Source organism: Notamacropus eugenii, chromosome 3 (assembly GCF_028372415.1).
Source record: "Notamacropus eugenii isolate mMacEug1 chromosome 3, mMacEug1.pri_v2, whole genome shotgun sequence".
Taxonomy (NCBI): domain Eukaryota; kingdom Metazoa; phylum Chordata; class Mammalia; order Diprotodontia; family Macropodidae; genus Notamacropus; species Notamacropus eugenii.
Genome location: NC_092874.1, coordinates 446,610,861 through 446,630,543, shown reverse-complemented (window position 1 = coordinate 446,630,543; position 19,683 = coordinate 446,610,861). Strand labels below are relative to the sequence as shown.

Sequence of the window (19,683 nt, the reverse complement as noted above, 5' to 3'; positions counted from 1 at the left end):
TTCTGTATAAATTTACCAATTTTGTCCTCCTCAAATGCTCTGATTCTTAAAATCTGGCCTGTTTGTATTTGTTTCACCAATAGTGCAGACTCATTGGGAATCTCATCCACCCCAAGGGTGTCTTAATAAACTTGATATTTGGACTGAAGAAAAGCTTGAGTGGTCAAGTACTTTCAAGATAGACCCCCTCAACCTGTACACTTGAATTTTGGGGTCCATATCATCACCATCACATGACAATTGTTCAAAAACTATTGTGAAAATACAAGGAGAGTGGCAGAGCCAAGATGGCAGAGTGAGAGAAACGACTCACCTAAGTTCTTAGACAAACTCCTTCAGATTCCTCTAAAAAGGGAATCTGACTAACTTTTGGAAGTGTAGAATCCAATAGGAGACAGACTGTGGCAAACTCAAAGCCCAGGGCAGACTAGAAGATCCACAGGAAGGATCTGTTCCATGGGAGTGAGCCCACAGTGTACAATGCAGCACATCTAGCACAGCAGAGCAGGAAGGTCCCTGGAAACCTGAGACAGTAGCAGGCAGAACCAGCAGACCAGCAGCCCAGGGTGAGAGACCAGCAGAGCCAAGCAACTGACAGCAGCTCAGCAACAGATAGCAGCTGCAGCTACTCCTGAGACTTTTAACCTGCAGATTAAACATCTGTAAGTCACCTACTTGAACTTACAGTAGCCAGGATGGCATAGTGATCAGTAAATGCTCTCTCCTCCCCACTTGATGACCTCAAAAGAACCATAAAATATTTCCCCAGAAAAATCCTGGATTGGCGGGAACAGCAGAGGGGGCAAATAGTCTCATAACACCTGAAGCTAGAAAAATAGCTAAGGGGGATTCCTCCTACAGTGGTGGTGGCAAACCAGAAGGAGAGGGGGCCCAGGGTGGTGGAAACTTGCAGTAGGACCCAGGCAAGCCTCAGCACCAGGAGAGCAGCCCCAGGAGGGGTGGAAACTCTCACTAGGATCTAGGCATGCCTCAGAACTCCAGGGGAACCAGGGAAGACAATAGGGCAGCTGGGATCACCATCCCCTGAGCTTGCCTTTCCTCAGTTCAGCTGAGGAGATCTCTCATGACCAGACCATTCCTCTCCCACACTTAACAAGCCAACCTCAGGGCTGATAGGGGAAATACAAAACAAAATGATTAAAAAAAAAAAAACCTGCTCTTAGTTTTTTCACAAAAGTCAGCTCAACACAAGGTTCTGCATTTTCCAACTGAAAGAACCAGAAACCACAATGCATAATCACCATTATGAACAAGAAAAAGCAAAATAAGAGTGAAAAAATGATAGAATCTTTCTATGGGGACAAAGACCAAAACACAAATACCAAAGAGGTCAGTAGTGAGATGGTACTTCCATCTGAAACTTCAGAAGGGACTATGAACTGCTTGCATGCACTAATGCTCTCATGGAACAGCTGAAGAAGGAAATAGAAAAAGTGGGCAATGATTTTAAAAATATGAAAAAAGAATTCACTGAAGAGAATACCTCTCTAAAAAGGAAAATTGAACAAATGGAAAAGGAAACACAAAAATGAACTGGAGAAAATAACTCCTTAAAAGCAACAATTGGACAGATGGAAAAGGAGATGCAAAAGTTAAGTGAAGGAAACAATTTGACAAAAACTAGAATTGGACAAGTAGAAACTAATGACTCTATGAGGCAGCAAGAATCAGTCAAACAAAATCTAAAGGATGATAAGATAGAAGAAAATGTAATATATCTAACTGGAAAAAGAACTGATCTGGAAAATAGATCCAGAAGAGAAAGTTTGAGAATTATTTACCTGCCAGAAAGCTATATGAAAAAAAGAGTCTGCACAATATCTTCCAGGAAATCATCAAGGAAAACTGCCCAGAAATGCTAGATCCAGAGGACAAAATAGTCATCAAAAGAATCCACCATTCCCCTCCTGAAAGGGATCCCAAACACAAAACTCCAAGAAATATTGCTCCCAAATTCCAGAACTATCGAGTGAAGGAGAAAATACTACAGGAAGCCAGAAAGGAACCATTCAAATATCAAGGAGCTACAGTCAGGAACACACAGGACTTTACAGCTTCTACATTAAAAGGTCAAAGGAATTGGAATCCAATATTCCATTAGGCAAAGGAGATGGGACTACAACCAAGGATCAACTACCCAGCAAAGTTCAGCATAACATTTCAGGCAAGAAGATGGTCATTCAGCTAAGTAAGGGATTTCCAGACCTTCCTGATAAAAACACCAGAACTTAACAGAACATTTGATCTTCAAATGCAGGTTCCAAGAGAGGCATAAAAGGTAAATGGGGCATGGGGGGGGAGGGGAGACAAAAAAAATTTATTACTCAATTTGGGCAAACTGTTTGCCTCTTATAAGGGAAGATGATACCTGTTAATCTTGAGAAGTGTACATCTATTATGAAATATAAAAGGGATATACATAGAGGAAATGAGTATAAAGTAAATGATATCATGTTAAAAATATGATTTAAGCATGCGAAGAGATTGTAACAGGAGGTATGAAAAGAAGGAAGCAGAAAATGGTAAATTACATCACAGGAAGAAGTAAAAAATTATAGTAGAGGGAAAGAGGGGATGGAGATGAGCATGGTATGAGAGGTACTCTCATCTGATTTGGTTCAAGGAGGGAACAATAAACTTAAGTATATAATTCTAACTAGCTTTATAGGTGGTAGGAGGGGAAGAGGGAGAAAGGGGAGGAGAAGCTAAAAGGGAGGGAAGAAGCAGTAAGGGCAAAAGGGAATAAAAGAGAGGGGGGCTAAAAGAAGGAAGAGAAGGCTGCAGGAGGTGGTGGTGAAAAGTGAAAACTATTGAGGAAGGGAAGGGAGATGGGAGAGCTAAAAGCACAAGTGGTGGGAAAGAGGATGGAGAGAAATACACAGATTTTAGTCATAATTGTGAATGTGAATGGAATGAACTCTCCCATAAAATGGAGAAGGATAGCAAAATGGATTAAAAGCCATAATCCAACAATATGTTGTTTACAAGAAGCACATTTGAAACAGAGGGATACACATAGGATAAAGGTCAAAGGTTGGAGCAGAATATATTGTGCTTCAACTGATGTAAGAAAAGCAGGAGTAGTAATCCTAATCTCAGAAAAAGCAAAAGCAGAAATAGATCTAATCAAAAGAGATAAGGAAGGAAACTATATCCTGCTAAAAGGCACCACAGACAAAGAAGCAATATCATTACGAAATGTATGCTCCAAGTGGTATAGCATCCAAATTCTTAAAGGATAGTTTGGGGGAGTTGAAGGAAGAAATTGACCACAAAACTATACTAGTGGGAGTACTTGATAAATCTAACCTCAAAAAAAATTAGAAAGAGGTTATGGAGGTAAATAAATCTCTGGATAAGGAAGATATGATAGATCTCTGGAGAAAACTGAACGTAAATAGAAAGGAATATACCTTTTTCTCAGCAGTACATGGCACATATACAAAAACTGACTGTATACTAGGACATAAAAACCTCACAATCAAGTGCAGAAAGGCAGAGATAATCAACGTGTCCTTCTCAGGTCATAATGCAATAAAAATTATATGTAATAAAAGGCCATGGAAAGATAAACTAAAAATCAATTGGAAACTAAATAATCTAAACCTAAAGAAGGAATGGGTTAAACAACAAATCACAGAAATGATCAACAACTTCATTCAAGAGAATGACAATAATGAGACAACCTACCAAATGTTATATGATACTGCAAAAGCAGTTCTTAGGAGAAGTTTTATATTTTTGAATGCCTACATAAATAAAATAGAGAAAGAGCAGATCAACGACTTGGGCATGCAGCTGAAAAAGCTAGAAAAAGAACAAATTGAAAATCCCCAAGTAAATACCAAATTAGAAATACTGAAAACCAAAGAAGAGATTAATAAAATTGAAAGAAAACTATTGAATTAATAAAAAAAAACAAGAGTTGGTTTTATGAAAAAACTAATAAAATTGATAAACCTTTGGTCAATTTGATTTAAAAAAAAGAAAATCAAGTTACTAATATTAAAAATGAAAGGGGTGAACTCACCTCCAATGAGGAGGAAATTAAAACAATAATTAGAAATTACTTTGCCCAACTTTATGCCCACAAATTCGACAGTGTAAATGAGATGGATGAGTATTTAAAAAAATACAAATTGCCCAGACTAACAGAAGAGGATGGTGAAAACTTCAACAACCCCATCTCAGAAAAAGAAATTGAACAAGCCATCAACGAACTCCCTAGGAAAAAATCTCCAAGGCCAGGTGGATTTACAAGTGAATTCTATCAAACATTTAAAGAACAGTTAATTCCAATACCACATAGAATATTTTTGAAAATTGGGGAAGAAGGAGTCCTCCCAAAATCTTTTTATGATACAAATGTGGTTTTGATAGCTAAACCAGGAAGAGACAAAATAAAAAAAGAAACTTATAGACCAATTTTTCTAATGAATATGGATGCAAAAATTTTAAATAAGATTTTAGCAAAACGCATACAACATCTTGTTACGAGAATAATATATTATGATCAGGTAGGATTCATACCAGGACTGTGGGGTTGGTTCAATATTAGGAAAACTCTTACCATTATTGATCATATCAGCAACAAAACTAACAAAAAACACATGATTATCTCAATAGACGCAGAAAAAGCTTTTGGCAGAATACAACACCTATTGCTATTTAAAACACTGGAGAACAGAGGAATAAAGGGAACTTTCCATAAAATAATTAGCAGTATCTACCTAAAACCTTCAGCAAGCATTATACGCAATGGAGATAAACGATGCATTTCCAATAAGATCAGAGGTGATTTTTTTTCATTATCACCACTATTATTATATATCACCACTATTATTCAATATGGTACTAGAAATGTTAACTGTAGCAATTAGACAAGATAAAGAAATTGAAGGAATAAGAATAGGCAAAGAGGAAACTAAGTTAGCACTCTTAGCAGATGATATGATGATATACTTAGAGAATCACAGAGATTAAAGCAAAAAACTAGAAATAATAAACAACTTTGGCAAAGTTGCAGGTTACAAAATAAACCCTCACAAGTCTTCTGCATTCCTATATATTTGGAACAAAGTCCAACAGCAAGAGATAGAAAGAGAAATCTCATTTAAAGTTAGGGTAGACACTATAAAATATTTGGGAGTCTACCTGCCAAAACAAATCTGGGGACTATATGAACACAATTACAAGACACTTTTCGCACAAATAAATCCAGATCTAAGTAAGTGGAAAAACATCAGTTGCTCATGAGTAGGTCAAACTAATATAATAAAAATGACAAATCTACCTAAATTAGTTTACTTATTTAGTGCCATACCAATAAAACTATCAGATAATTATTTTCTAGAGCTGGATAAAATAATATCAAAATTCATCTGGAAGAACAAAAGATCCAGAATATCAAAGGGACTAAAGAAAAGAAATGCTAGGGAAGGTGGCTTAGCACTACCAGATCTCAAATTGTATTATAAAGCAGCAATTATCAAAACCACTTAGTACTGGCTAAGAAACAGAAGGGTAGGTAAGTGGAATACTTACTTAAGACACAGTAGACACTTAAGACACAGTAGGCAAGGAATATAGCAACATCCTGTTTGATAAACCCAACAACTCCAGCTTCTGGGACAAGAACTCACTGTGTGACAAAAATTGCTGGGAAAACTGGATAAGAGTGTGGCAGAAACTAGGCATAGACCCATACCTGACACCTTATTCAAGAATTAAGTTCAAATGGGCACACCATCTAGGTATAAAAATTGATACCATGGACAAACTAGAGGAGCAAGGAATAGTATATTTGTCAGATTTATGGAGAAGGAAAGAATTTTGGACTAAAGAAGAGATAGAAAGCATTATGAAGTGCAAGATGGATAATTTTGATTACATTAAACTGAAAAGTTTTTCCACAACCAAACCCAATGCAACCAAAATTCGGAGGGATATAGTAAATTGGGGAAGAATTTTTACAGGCCTCATTTCTAGAATATATAGAGAACTGAGTCAAATGTACAATAATACAAGTCATTCCCCAATTGATAAATGGTCAAAGGATATGAACAGGCAATTTTCAGAGGAAGAAATTAAAGATATCTATAATCATATGAAAAAATACTCTAAATCACTTTTGATTAGACAGATGCAAATCAAAACTACTCTAAGGTACCACATCACACGTAAAAGATTAGCAAACATGACAGAACAGGAAAATGATAAATGTTGGAGATTATGTGGGAGAGTTGGAACACTAATTCATTGTTAGTGGAGCTGTGAGCTCATCCAACCATTCTGGAGAGTGGTTTGGAACTATGCCCAAAGGGCTACAAAAATGTGCATGCCCTTTGACCCAACAACATTGCTTCTAGGACTGTATCCCCAAGAGACCATAAAAATGGGAAAGGGTTCCACATGTACAAAAATATTTATAGCAGCCCTCTTTGTAGTGGCCAAAAACTGGAAATCAAGGGGATGCCCATCAATTGGGGAATGGCTAAATAAATTATGGTATATGAATGTAATGGAGTACTATTGTGCTATAAGAAATGATGAACAAGAAGACTTCAGAGAGGTCTGGAAAGACTTATATGATCTGATGCTGAATGAAAGGAGCAGAACCAGAAGAACTTTGTGCACAGCAATGACCACAGTGCGTGAGAGTTTTTTCTGGTAGACTTGGATCTTCATAACAATGCAAGGACATATAAAAAAAAATTCCTAATGGTCATCTAAGGCAAAATGTCTTCCAAATTCAGAGAAAGAACTACGGAATTCAATCGCAGAATGTAGCAGATCATTTGTGTGTGTGTGTGTGTGTGTGTGTGTTATGTTTTGGTTTGTTATATGATATCTCCCACTTATTTTAGTTTTTCTACACAGCATGACTATAGTGAAAATGTATTCGATAGGAATGTATGTGTAGATCCTATGTAGAATTGTATACCGTCTTGGGGAGGGAGGGGGTTGGGGGGGGAGGGAGGTTAAGTTTTATGGTACTGATTGTAGAACATAAAAAATAAAAAAATAATTAATAAAAAAGAAAATGCAAAGAGAATACGTTTTTTATCAATTTCATTTTTTTTATTTCTTAAAATGGAAGTACTAATGCTTTTGGTGCTAATTCCATTCTACAACTATTCTTTGTGATGTCATAGTACGTTAGTTTATATTAAAGAAAAGTCTTATCAATATCAACTCTATAAACATGTTGATAACTTATCTGTTGATAACAGATAACTGCAGACTAGGTGGAGAATACTTCAGCTAATATAAGGCTTAGTCACTCAAATAGACAAGAAGTAAAGAAGCATATTATTTTACAAGGCAAAGTAAGAGAAATTAGTAAATGTGAATTTTGCTTCTATTCAGCTTTCTATTCCCAAAGCTAGATTCTATCTATGTTTCACACAGCAGAAGGTAATCTCGTTGAAGTTAGGAAGCCTATTTCATTTTGTCTTTATATCCCAAGAACCTAGCTTGGTATTTCACCCTTAAGCAAGTCAAATTAAATGACGAAGCAATTCTTAAGCACTTAACAATGTGCCAAGCACTGTCTGGAAAGAAAGGAAAAAAAAAAAAAAAAACAGCAATCCGCAAAAAGTTATTTGTAGTTGCCAAAAAGAAAATGTCCTGGAAGTTCTTTAAAGACATGATCTCCAGTTCTTAAATGAATGATAGTGACTCATACCTGTGTAGCATTTTTCAATCCTTTGGTGCAATTCACAAACAACTGACTGAAACTGATCGTCTATTCACAGGCCAATGAATTGCCTGGGGCTTTAGTCACGTCTGAATATTTTGTAGATCTCCCAAAGTCTTCCCTTCAGAGATTTCCACACTTTCTTTGAGGACCTTTGCTTTTCATGCAAAACAAATTATCTGGTGAAACTGTGAGATACCTAACCTCTCCCACCTACAGCCCAATCACTTGTTGTGTGGCACCCTGAGCTACATCTCACTTGTCTGGATTAAAGACCTCGGTTTTGTTGTATTGACTGCTTTCATTTAAATTCAAGTTGACACTTTCTAAATACATTTTCCTTAGTAATAGTAAGCTAAACAGAAACACAGTTTTGCTACTTTGATGTGCCAGAGTGGATATTATCCCAGTCATTTCAATTCAACAAACATTAAGCAAGGTATTGTCCTGATGGCTGAAAATTCAATGAATAAAGTAAAAGAAATGGGCCTGGCCCTCAGGGTCCCTACAGTTTTATTTATAATTTGCGTATGAATAATGAAACCATCTATAACCTTATTTTCAAATGTAAAAATAACGACAGAGCAGTAAAATGAAAAAATGCTTTCAAATACCCTGAAAGTAAAGCAGGTCCGGGAGTAAGATAAAACAATAACAATGTTAATTTCAATTTTTTTTCCTATTCCCTTTTCTAGATTTATTTATAACTCATATTATTTTTTAAAATCTTTTGTGGAGAGACACAAGCTGCTCCCATGCTTGTCCTACTTGCCATGAGCTAAGGAAAGATAAAAATAGAAAAATCTCTGTGATGGACTATACAGCCTAATTGCTTTAAAAAAAAGAAAGAGAAATTCATCATTTGATATTCTAGGTTCTCTTAGGACCTTAAGAACCACTGATTTGTTACTCAAGGAATTGACAGTGATAGACCAAGCTTGTTTTCTATTTATCTTTTAAAAGATCAAACAGTCACCTATAATTGATGATTGTCAAAATTGACAAAAAACAGTTTCTGTGTGCTTAAACCCTCAAACCAGTTAGCATGATTGATGTAGAAGTCTGTTGATGGGTACATAATAAGAAAAAAAATAGTTAACAGCAGATGGAGAGGGAGATGAGATCACCTGAAGGGCTTAAATTCTATCGGAAAGGCTACATCTAAAGTTGTAGAAAAAACCAGTAAAGAACAAGAAAGAGTATTTTCTTTTTAATGTTTACAATTCTTGAAGTCAAGAGGGATTGAAGATGGGGAGGTGGGCAAGACAGAAAGTTTATGACAGCTACCTTGGGGGATAAAAAAGACAGGACAAAGGGAGGACAGCAGTTCAGTTGTGTCCTACTCAGTGTGACCCTTCCCCTTTTTTGGGCAAAGATACTGGAGTGGATTGCCATTTCGTTCTCCATCTCATTTTACAGTTGAAGAAAATGAGGCAAACAGAGTTGAGTAACTTGTCCAGGATCACACAACTAGAAAGTGTCTGAGGTCAGATTTGAACTCAAGGTCTATCCTGAGTCCAGGCCCTACACTCTATCCACTGTGTCACCTAGTTGTTGAGATAGTAATGCGAATGTAGAACTGAGCAACTGAAAACGGGAAGGTAGTTCATGTTTAGAGACTTAGGCCAAAGAAGGACTTATGATAGAAAGAGTAAGTGTTGGCCCAACACATCACAACTCTATTAGATGCAGGATTTGAGAGACATTCTGTTGAGTTGACTCATATCAACTGAATAGCAATATGTGTCAATAAGGATTATCACCTTTGGAGAGCTAAGATGAATGTTTTAGGTGGTAATAGACAGCTGAGTAGTGGTTGGATAGCTGTATTTAGGGGCAGGAAGACCTGAATTCAACTCCTACTTCAGACACTTACTAGTTGAGTGACCCCTACAAGTCACTAAACTTTTATGAACATCACTTACACCATCTATAAAATGAGGATGATAAAACCACCTAGCTCACAAGTTTGTTGCTTAGGGACAAGTAGGATAAAATGTACAAAATACAAAGTACTTTGCAGATGTTAAATCTCTATACAAATAAATGATCACTATTATTGTTATCATGATAATTGTCAAGGTGATGGAGAGTCCTATCTGGTGTTGAAATGAGCATTGTATGGAAAAGGAGGTAAATGAAAAGCACATTGGCTCTGGAGTTAGATCACCTAGGTTCATAACTCAACTCTGAAATCATTCTTATCCTGCTTTTCCCTGAAATTTGTTCTCTGATCCTGGGTCTATGGGCACTGATAGGTGAAAATTCATCTTATCTTGTCTGGAAATAGGCCTCCCTGGCACTTTTTGGCCATAGTCACAATAGGTTGCCATACAGATATCACTTCCTTCCTTTTCATTCCACCTTCCTCTCTTTGCATTAACTTCTGTCATTAGAATTGTTTCCACGAGGGAGGGCAGAGAATTGCCTTGTTTGCTTATTTTTGTATCCTGAGTACTTAGCACAGTATCTGTCTGTCTCTCCTCTCCTCTTCTCTCTCTCTCTCTCTCTCTCTCTCTCTCTCTCTCTCTCTCTCTCTCTCTCTCTCTCTCTCTGACACTAACTGTATGATCTCAGTCAAGTGATATAACCTCCTGGGACCTTGGTTTTCTAAATTGTATAGTGAAGGAGTTGGGCTACATACTGTCTGAGGTCCATGTGAGAACTAAATCTCTGATCGTCTTTGATCCCAGATATTTATCTCCACACCAACCTGAAGTGGTATAGTGCCAATGCCATATTCACAGAGCCTCTGGCAGTCATGAATATCCCAGTGCAATTCCAATTCTTGAAATACTACAGACTGTCCACCTGGAAGACAGAAGCAATACTTTATTCAGACACCAGAAAGCCAAACGCATCATAGAAACAAAAATGTATACACAATAACAATGCAGAGAGCAACACCATCACCAAGCCTTCCACCTGCTAGGCTTCCCACAAACCAGGTCCCTTAAACAACATGCCCTTGTCTCACTCACAGCCAGCTGCAGTCTTGACTGAGTCCTTCAGTTCTGACTGTTCTCTCATTAATTTTCCCTCAACTCTGCTCCAACTCCAGCTCTTCCTATTCTACCCATTCAGCAAACTCCTCCCAATACAGGTTCCATGTGACTTAAACTCCTGTGACCCAAGCAGGTCACACAGACCTATTAATGAATATGAAAGATCTCCCCATTTAAATTACCATTACATGAGGAGAGTTCTGGTTTAGTGGAGTCAGTCAATTATGTGGCTGCTTCAGATTCTATATATACATTGGGCATTTAAATTAAATGGAAAATATTAGTCCTGCTAGTTTTATTTTAACTTCACCTTTCCTATATGAGAGAATTTTAAAAACTCCACTTTCCAAGATCATTGTGGGTCATTTTCTAGTCTGATTTAGTGTGACCAGGTGGTTTTTATGGGCTTGTTAAACAAATGATCTCTGGAGATTTTAGAGATTCTAGAGAAAAATGCATGCAGAAACATTACCTTCAGTGGCAAAGGGAAATAAAGTCATGGAAAGCTTGCTTACAGAAGAAACTGAACCAAACTTAACTCTGTGGAAATGTCATTGCTCTCTAACAATAATGTCTTGGGAAGATTAGTAACTTCTCCCAGTGCACATGCATGTATATATACATGTACACACAAATACAGTGCCAGAATATTACATTTTCTTCACAACAGTCAAGTCAAGGGTATTTCACATAATTAGTCGATTAGCTAAGATTCCTTACCTATGATTTGTAATTGCCTTCAAAAATCACATTTTTCTTGACCTTTCATCTTATTCCAACAGTTCTTGGGTTTTCACGTCAAATGCCTAATGCTGATGTAACATATCTTTTCTCAGATTGTTAATTCTACATGCCCAGGATTACTATACCTGGCATTTGTTACTTATTATCAAATTGTTAATTTCATGTGCTTTTCTGCACTGGGGCTCAGTAGGGTGAAATTACTTGGCTCCTGTAGAAAATAGTTATATATACTGAGTCTTCTTTATTAGAGGATCAATATATTGTTCACACATTTTATAAGATAATTTAGAGATGGGTAACTAATAAGGATGTATGCTTGGAGTAATCAATGCTGAGGTCCATGCTGACAAATGGATATTGAAGTAATATGTAAACATATTCCTGATTGGGACATAAATAATAAGTGCATTAAGGGAATGAAGGAAATGTGAACCTTATAAAAGTCAAAATTGTTGCATAAAATAGTTCATTTATCTGAATAACAAATAATTAAATATGTTCTCTTTTTTCCTACTCCACCCCATACTTTCTGTAAAATATTGAAAGCATTAAATTTAGGGAATTGATTCAGTTAAGGTTTGACTTGAAATACTGTTCTTACAATTGACTTTCATCAGTAACTATTTTTTTTTATAAGTAGGTGATTAAGAAGAAAAAGTGCTGGCAAAATAAGATTTTGTGAACTCTAGAAAACCACAGACTTTTTGTTTCCAATGTAGTGAGAATAAGTGATGCACTTTCTCCGAAGCAGGACAACTGCATATATAAAAAATTATATTACTCATACATTTATTTATAAGAAAATATCATCTGTGTAATTGATGTTTAGAATGGAGAAAAGTAATATATTTGCATTCTCATGTAAAAACTCCAAAGGCAGTATGGAGTAGTTGGAAGACTACTGGCTTCAAATTTGCATGGGATGGGGTCAGATTCCAACTTCGCTACCTTGGGCAAATCACTTCCTTTCAGCAGACATCTATAAAAATGAATAAGTGGAACTAGGTGGTCCTCCTCTTCCTTCTCCTCTCCCTTCTTCTTCTCCTCCTTCTTCTTTTCCTGCTTCCTTCATTATACTGCCTACCATACAAATAACAATAAGCTCTTCTTGAAGGAATAGGGAGGTAGCACCTAGCTAACTGGATAGACATTCAAGCAAGTAGAACAAGAGCTTGCCAGTGCTTTTTATGTTGGCAGAGAAATGGAAATTGAGGGAATGCCCATCAAATGTGGAATGATTGAACAAGTATATGATTGTAATAAAATACTATTGTGTTAAAGCAATGACAAACAGGATAGTTTCAAAAAGAATTTGGAAAACACATATGAACTCATGGAAAGTTAAATGAGTAGACCCCAGAGAACACTGTAGATAGGAACAGCAATTTTGAAACAACGATCAACTGTGAAAGACTTAGCTAATCTGATCAGTACAGTGATCCATGACAGTCCAAAAAGACTCGTGATGAAAAATGCTAACCACCTCCAGAGAGAGAACTGTTGAACTGTGAGTGCATACTGAAGCATTTTTTCCTTTTATTTTTCTTGTTTTCATTTTGCAACATGGCTTATATGGTGATATGCTTTACATGACTTCACATGCATAATTGATATTATATTGCTTGCCTTTTCAGTGAATGGGAAGATAATTTGGGACTCAAAATAAAAAAAAGTGAATGTAATAAGTATCAAAGGACTTGATTTTAAAATAACAATAACTAGGTACCCACTAATTGGGGAAGGGATTTTAAAACATCTTTTTCATATGAATGTAATGAAATATGATTTTGCAAAAAGAAATGATGAATAAGAAATGAACGAAGAAAAGCATTCAGAGACCATATGAACATTTATATAAAGTGATGTAGGATTAATGAACTGCCTCAAAATGGCATGAACATCCGGAATGTCTCTAAGCAAAAACTAGATAACCATTTATTAGGTTGGTGATTGTATGGACATTTTCTAGCTCTGTATTTGATTAGATACCTTCTAAATCACTGTAAATAAAAGAAACAGAATTAAAAGAACAATGCACCAAGAGTAAAACACTGTGAACTAAAAGAAAAGAAAATAATAGGCATCACAGTCTGAGTTAACTAAAATGAATGAAGGTCTTGGAGAATGGGAAATGAAGCATGCTGTCCCCCTCATGAAAGAGATGTGGAGAACCACAGAGACAGAATTGTATATACTTTGGCAAGTATGGTGCTTTTTAGCTTTGTCTTTCTTTACCACAAAGGAGGGTTTAGATGGAGGGATAGAGTAAAATGAATGATGTAAAGAAATAACCATCAATACAGCACAATATGTTAGAAATTAATATACAACCAGGAAATAATTGTGTACATAGACATAGATCTTAGAAATGTTATCTTGCTATAAACCTATGAAGAAAAAAGTGATAAGAAACTGGACTATTCAAAAGTTCTCTCTTGGTTTTATAGAAAACCACAGTGGGGGCGGGACTTACTATATATCACTTTTTATGCTAACTCTGGGTGACATATACAAAAGCAAATATGATAATTTCTCCGTTCAAGGAGTTTAAATTCTAATGGAAAGATAAAACACTGTAAGAGGCAGCTATAAGTGGGGATGGGGTAGAGGAGAGGAGAGAATCCCAAACGGGGGCATGCTGGGGAGAGCGGAGGAAATGATGCATTGACCTGGTTCCTGGATAAATGAGATGAAAAGACTCATCTATGGAGAAGGATACATATTACAGGCAAAGGGTTGGGCTGGGAGACCAGGAATGCTTTCCTAGTTTCTCATTGGGATGAATGTCATGAAATCTCTATTTCTATTAAACTGAGGAATATACTTTGTGATAAATCATGTTCCTGGGAAGGCTCAGTCGTTAGTGGACTAGAACACAAACAGCAATATTGGGCACAGTCATAGGGTTTGAAGGTGCCAGATTGTAGGTCCACAAAAGGAAAATTTTGGAGAAATGCTCCAAACTCCATATGTTTGGAGATATTCAATAGGGCTACTCCAGTAGACCCTAAGTTACTTGTTGGAAGTTGTCATTTTGAATTGGTATCTTCAGGATCAAGCATCTCAACTCAGACTTATAGTAATAACATAATATAATAAATGTTTGTTGTTTGACATACTGACAGGTATAAAATTGTAGTCAGCACTTGTTTATTACTGGTAACTTCCAGATCATAATACCTTTGAATCTAGATTTCTCTTTAGAAATGGAACTGCTATCAAAGAAATCATGCTTGGTGTTTAGAATCTACATAACTATTCTGACAGAGCTGACTTATCTTTTAATTGAGTCTTTGTTGTTCAGTCATGTTTGACTCTCTGTGACCCCACTGAGGTTTTCTTGGAAGAAATAACAGAGTGGTCTGCCATTTCCTTGTCCAGCTCATTCAACAAATGAGGAAATCAAGGCAAACAAGGTTAAGTGACTTGCCCAGAGTCCCATAGCCACATGTGTCTTAGGTCAGATTTGAACTCAGGAAGATGAGTCTTCCTGACTTTAGACTCAGTACTCTATCTTCTAAACCTGCCTTTAATTGAATTTATCTTTTGAATTAGTAAAAACAAACAAAAAAACCTCCACTCCTGAATCCATATTAAAATGTTTTATTTCTTAATATTTTTCTGGCTTTTGGAATTGTCACCAAAAAAATTAAGAAGAATATGTTTGTTCATATCTAGTGCTTTTTGTCATCCTCAAAATATTTTGGAGGAGGTGGTAAAACAGGTATGGGATAAAGGCTAGTAAAGCAAGGATTTTAAACTACTTCAAAAACCATCACAGAAGCAATTTCTTTTCTGACATTAAAACACTGGTAGTACCAGCGTAAGGCAGATCATACTGCACTGTCTTGACAATGGGTCCAAAGTCTGAAAGCTCTTTTTGGTTTATCTGACTTTGAGGATGAGCTTGTGAACCCTGAAATTTATCTTTCTTTATAAAGTGTTCTAAGAAATGTATAGACCTCATTCAGTATTTAGGCAACTTTCTTCTATAGTAGTTGATCATTCTTAAGAGTACAAATTACATTTCATATTTAAACTGACCCAAATTCAGGCCGGCTTCAGAAATCTCTTCCTGGAATTCTGGGATGAATTACCATATTAAAAAAAAAAAAAAAAACAGGTCTAAGATGTTGACTTTGCAGTACTGCCAGGCAGTTATGCATTAACCTCTGTAAGTATAAACATGCACATGGTTATTAAAGATGCATAATGGTATTCTAATTAGTTCCATTTAGGCCATCATGTCGTCTTGTATAAATCACACATCACATGGACTGCTCAGTAGCAAAATGAGCCACTTAGACCTTCCTTCTTGCTGAGTTGACATTCCTGCGGTAATGTAAACAGAAGGACAGTAAAGATTTCCCTCTGTGATACTGAAAGGGTCTTTTTCAGGAAAATTTACACCTAAGATGTAAAGCCCATTTAACAAATCATTCAGTGAGAACTGTTGTTTTAATTAAATGAGAATGTTATGGAATAAATCACCACCATTTTTATGCATGTCACTTGAGCTGTTTCTTTACCTCTGTAGCTGGATAGCGACACTCATTTATATGTTGCCATTTTAAAGAGCCTTAGGAAATTTCTGTTATGCCACATCCAGAAAGTGTGAAAAATAATAACTTTGGGTCAATATTAAGACAAATGAAGTGGCTACAGTTTATATCTCCACATTTCTGAAAATATCCCATGAAACACTGGCATTGGGTGTAAGCTATTGTTGTTATTAATAATAATAACTAATAAATACTAAGCAAGGGGAAAGATTCTCTTAAGAGAAAACTAAATTAATTCAGAAATGCTACATTGAGTGGAGCAGAATTAAACCATTATTTACACCTAAGTTCACTTCAACCTTCTTTGAATTCTTAGCCTTCATAAAGTTTAAAAATTTTGAGCTGGAAGATTTGAGCACTTCTTTAATTCAAGCCCTTCATTTCAAAGGTGAGTACATGGGTGGTGAGGTACCATCTTTGGAGATGGTTTCTCTTGGCTTTGTGTTTCCCCTCTGGTGCTTTTCACTTTGCAATATTGGACAAATCACTGAACTTTGTTATGATCTCCAGTTCTGCCATCAATAAAATTTAGAAAATATCTTTTTATACCTACATCGAAGGGTTCATCAGGCTCAAATGAAATCATCTATATAAAATCATTTAGGAACCTTAAGTAGATATATAAATATCAGTTACTATTTTAAAATGCTTTTTTTCAATGAATAAAAACCCTAAATGCACTCTGCCTTCCCATTTAAAGTCAGGTGTTATTTTGATGATCCTTTTAGGATGAGGATAACAAGTGGACCTGTCATTTCCTTGGGATAGATAAATCTCAGACAAGGTAACTCCCTATACCAATGTGATTATATGTCTGTAACAAAGCATTGTAGAGAGTTTTCTAGAGCACTCAAATGTTAAGTGATATGCCCAGGGTCACATGGCTAGTATGTGTCAGAGACAGGACACAAACCTGGGTTTTCTTGGTTTTAAGGCAAGCTTTGTATCCATTACACCATGCCATAATGTTACCATTTTATAGACAGAAACTTGAGTTTCCTTAAGGTGAAATGATTATCCAAGGTCATATAGGCAATAAATAACAGGCCCAGAATTTGAAGCTAGATCCTTTTTATCCTAATCTAAGATTCTTTCTGAGCTGATATAACATCCAGAAAGTGATGATATATTTCCTTAGATATTTCACAACTATGTGAGAATATGGTAGTGCAAAGAGAACTGAATTTGGAATCAAAAGACTCCAAATTGAAATTGTTCCATGCCATCACTGTGACCTGCGATAGGTCACATCCCTGGGGCCATGGCTTACTCTTTTGTAAAAGAGGGACTCAGACAAGATACATGCTCATATCTTTTCTAGGTATCAATTTTCAGCTAAATGATAAGCTGATTTAGAGGCATTTCTTTCCTTCTTCTTCACTGGATCTCAGAGACTAAAGAGGCTTGGAGAGGTAATCTGAAAAAGATTTATCAATATGAGATACAAAAGGCAAGTGATTGCATTCCCCATGCCTGGCATTCTATCCCTCCTGATACACCCCTCCTGGCTTCCTTGGCTTTCTTCAAGTCCCAAATAAATTCTCATTTTTAAAAGAATCCTTTCCCAATCTGCTTTTATATCTCTGAACTATTGCTTGTCTCCAATTTATCCTGTATGTTGCTTGTACACAGCTGTTTGTATGTGTTCTCTCCTCATATGCTATGAGCTCATTGAGATCAAGGCCTTTATTTGCCTTTCTTCCTATCCTGAGGGCTAAGTACAGTGCATGACACAGAATAGGCACTTAATAAATGTTTGGTAACTGACTGCATGTGTAGGCAGGGAATCTGTGTTCCCTGTTTGCATGTCCACCTGCAGCCAGATGCCCAGATATTTATTGCCGGGCCCAGGAGGGGAAATTAGGACTCAAACATTCATATAGTCCTGGGCTTATTATAGACACTTAATAAATACTTGCTTGTTGGACAAAATTGGAGGCTATACTCACCTTGAGAATATTGGATTTAAAGGAATTCAATAACCAGGACGTTCATCAGTTCAACTTTGCTATCTCTGTACTTGGAAAGAAACACATTATAAACAGAAGCACGAATGAGCAATTGATGAGCACTGGTTTGTTCTCTTGTCTAGCTTTGTTAATATCACTGAAGGCAACCAAAAAACTAAAGGAGGAAAGATAGGCAGGAAGGCTGGAAAGGAGGGAAGGGAGGAAGGCAGGCAGGGAGTAAGAAAGGAAGAAGGTAAGGACAAAGGAAAGGAGGGAGGAAGGCAAGCAGGGAGAATGGTAGGGAAGGGAGAAGAGGAGGCAGGGATTGAGGAAGGAAGGCAATAAAGGAGGAAGCGAGACAGGAAGACAGGCAGGAAGGGACACGGGAGGAAGGCACACTGAAAGGTAGGAAAGGAGGAAAGAAGGGAGGAAAGCAAGCAGGAAGTAAAAAAGAAAAAGGGAAGGACAAAGGAAAGCAGGGATAGAACACAAGGACAAATAAAGCATATCCTTAACGTGAATAAGTGGCAGGCAGGTAGAAACTTGGTAGGGTATTTTTTTTTTAACACATTCTCTAGTGGTGCTTTAGAGAGAAATTTTATTTCAGAATCAGATAACATTTTTTCATGCATATACAGGGAAAGTGTGTGTGTGTGTGTGTGTGTGTGTATCTGCATGTGCACATGCATGTGTGTGTGAGAGAGACAGAGAGACAGAGACAAAGGCAGACAGAGACAGACAGATGGAAGCACAAACAGAGAGAAGATTAAGACTGATCCTGCATTATTTTTTTATGGGTCGTATTTATGATTGCTTTTGCCCCACAACTGCTTAGATCACGACTCTTTATCTCTGAGCTCAGTTCAAAATTCAGCTGGTCTGCAAGGGGTGAAGTTTAGAAATCAACCTGGCAGATAATCCCTAGTCTATTTCTGTTCAAGGAATTTAGCTAACCTTGAGGGATGTGTGAACACAAGGGATTTGGGTCCAGTATCTTTATATCAACAAGCCACCCTTCAAGGAGGTTTGGTTTGACCTTACACTTTGTAGCAACAATGCAAAATTCACAGCACTTACAGCAGTCATGAATATCATGGCATAATTCAGAATAGCAAAATACCACAGACTCTCCACATGGAAAGCAGAACCAAAGCATTTATTCAGACCCAAATCCATCACAACAACAAAAATCTACACACAATAATAATGCAGAGAACAATGCTGTCCCTAAGTCTTCTCCCTGCTAGGCTTCCCAGAAACCAGGTCCATTGCGTTAATCACAAGCCATTCCCCTTAAACAAATCACAAACAAGTCCTTTCACTCACACTAGCCAGGAGCCTGCATCCTTCTTAGCTTTGACTGCTTTCAAGACTAACTTCCTCTCAGCTCTGCCTCTTCCTGTTCTACGCATTCAGCAAACTTCTCCCACCACAGACTCCATGTGACTGAATGGGTCTATTAATGAATAAGAAAGATTTTCCACTTAAATTACCATTACACACTTGGACTCTAATAATGATTACCTCTTAGTCTCATGAGAGAAGATAAAGGGTCATTGCTAGCCTCCAACACTAAACTTCCAACCAATCATATTGTTCCTTGTGTCTCAGCTCTTTAACCCTCAAACCCATGATGTCATTGACCCTGTTCTGTTTTTGTCCTATACTCTCCAAAACCCATAAAAACAGGACTGTCCTTTTGC

At 36.9% G+C, this 19,683-nt stretch overlaps 1 long non-coding RNA gene across 1 annotated transcript; it reads right to left on the bottom strand.

The window, feature by feature from the left end:
* Nucleotides 1-10,433: 10,433 nt before the first annotated feature.
* Nucleotides 10,434-19,416, bottom strand: LOC140531759 (uncharacterized). The gene is made up of 3 exons (XR_011976426.1): nucleotides 19,307-19,416; nucleotides 17,981-18,045; nucleotides 10,434-10,531 (listed from the first exon to the last, which is right to left on the bottom strand). It is a non-coding gene; the product is annotated as an uncharacterized lncRNA (long non-coding RNA).
* Nucleotides 19,417-19,683: the final 267 nt, after the last annotated feature.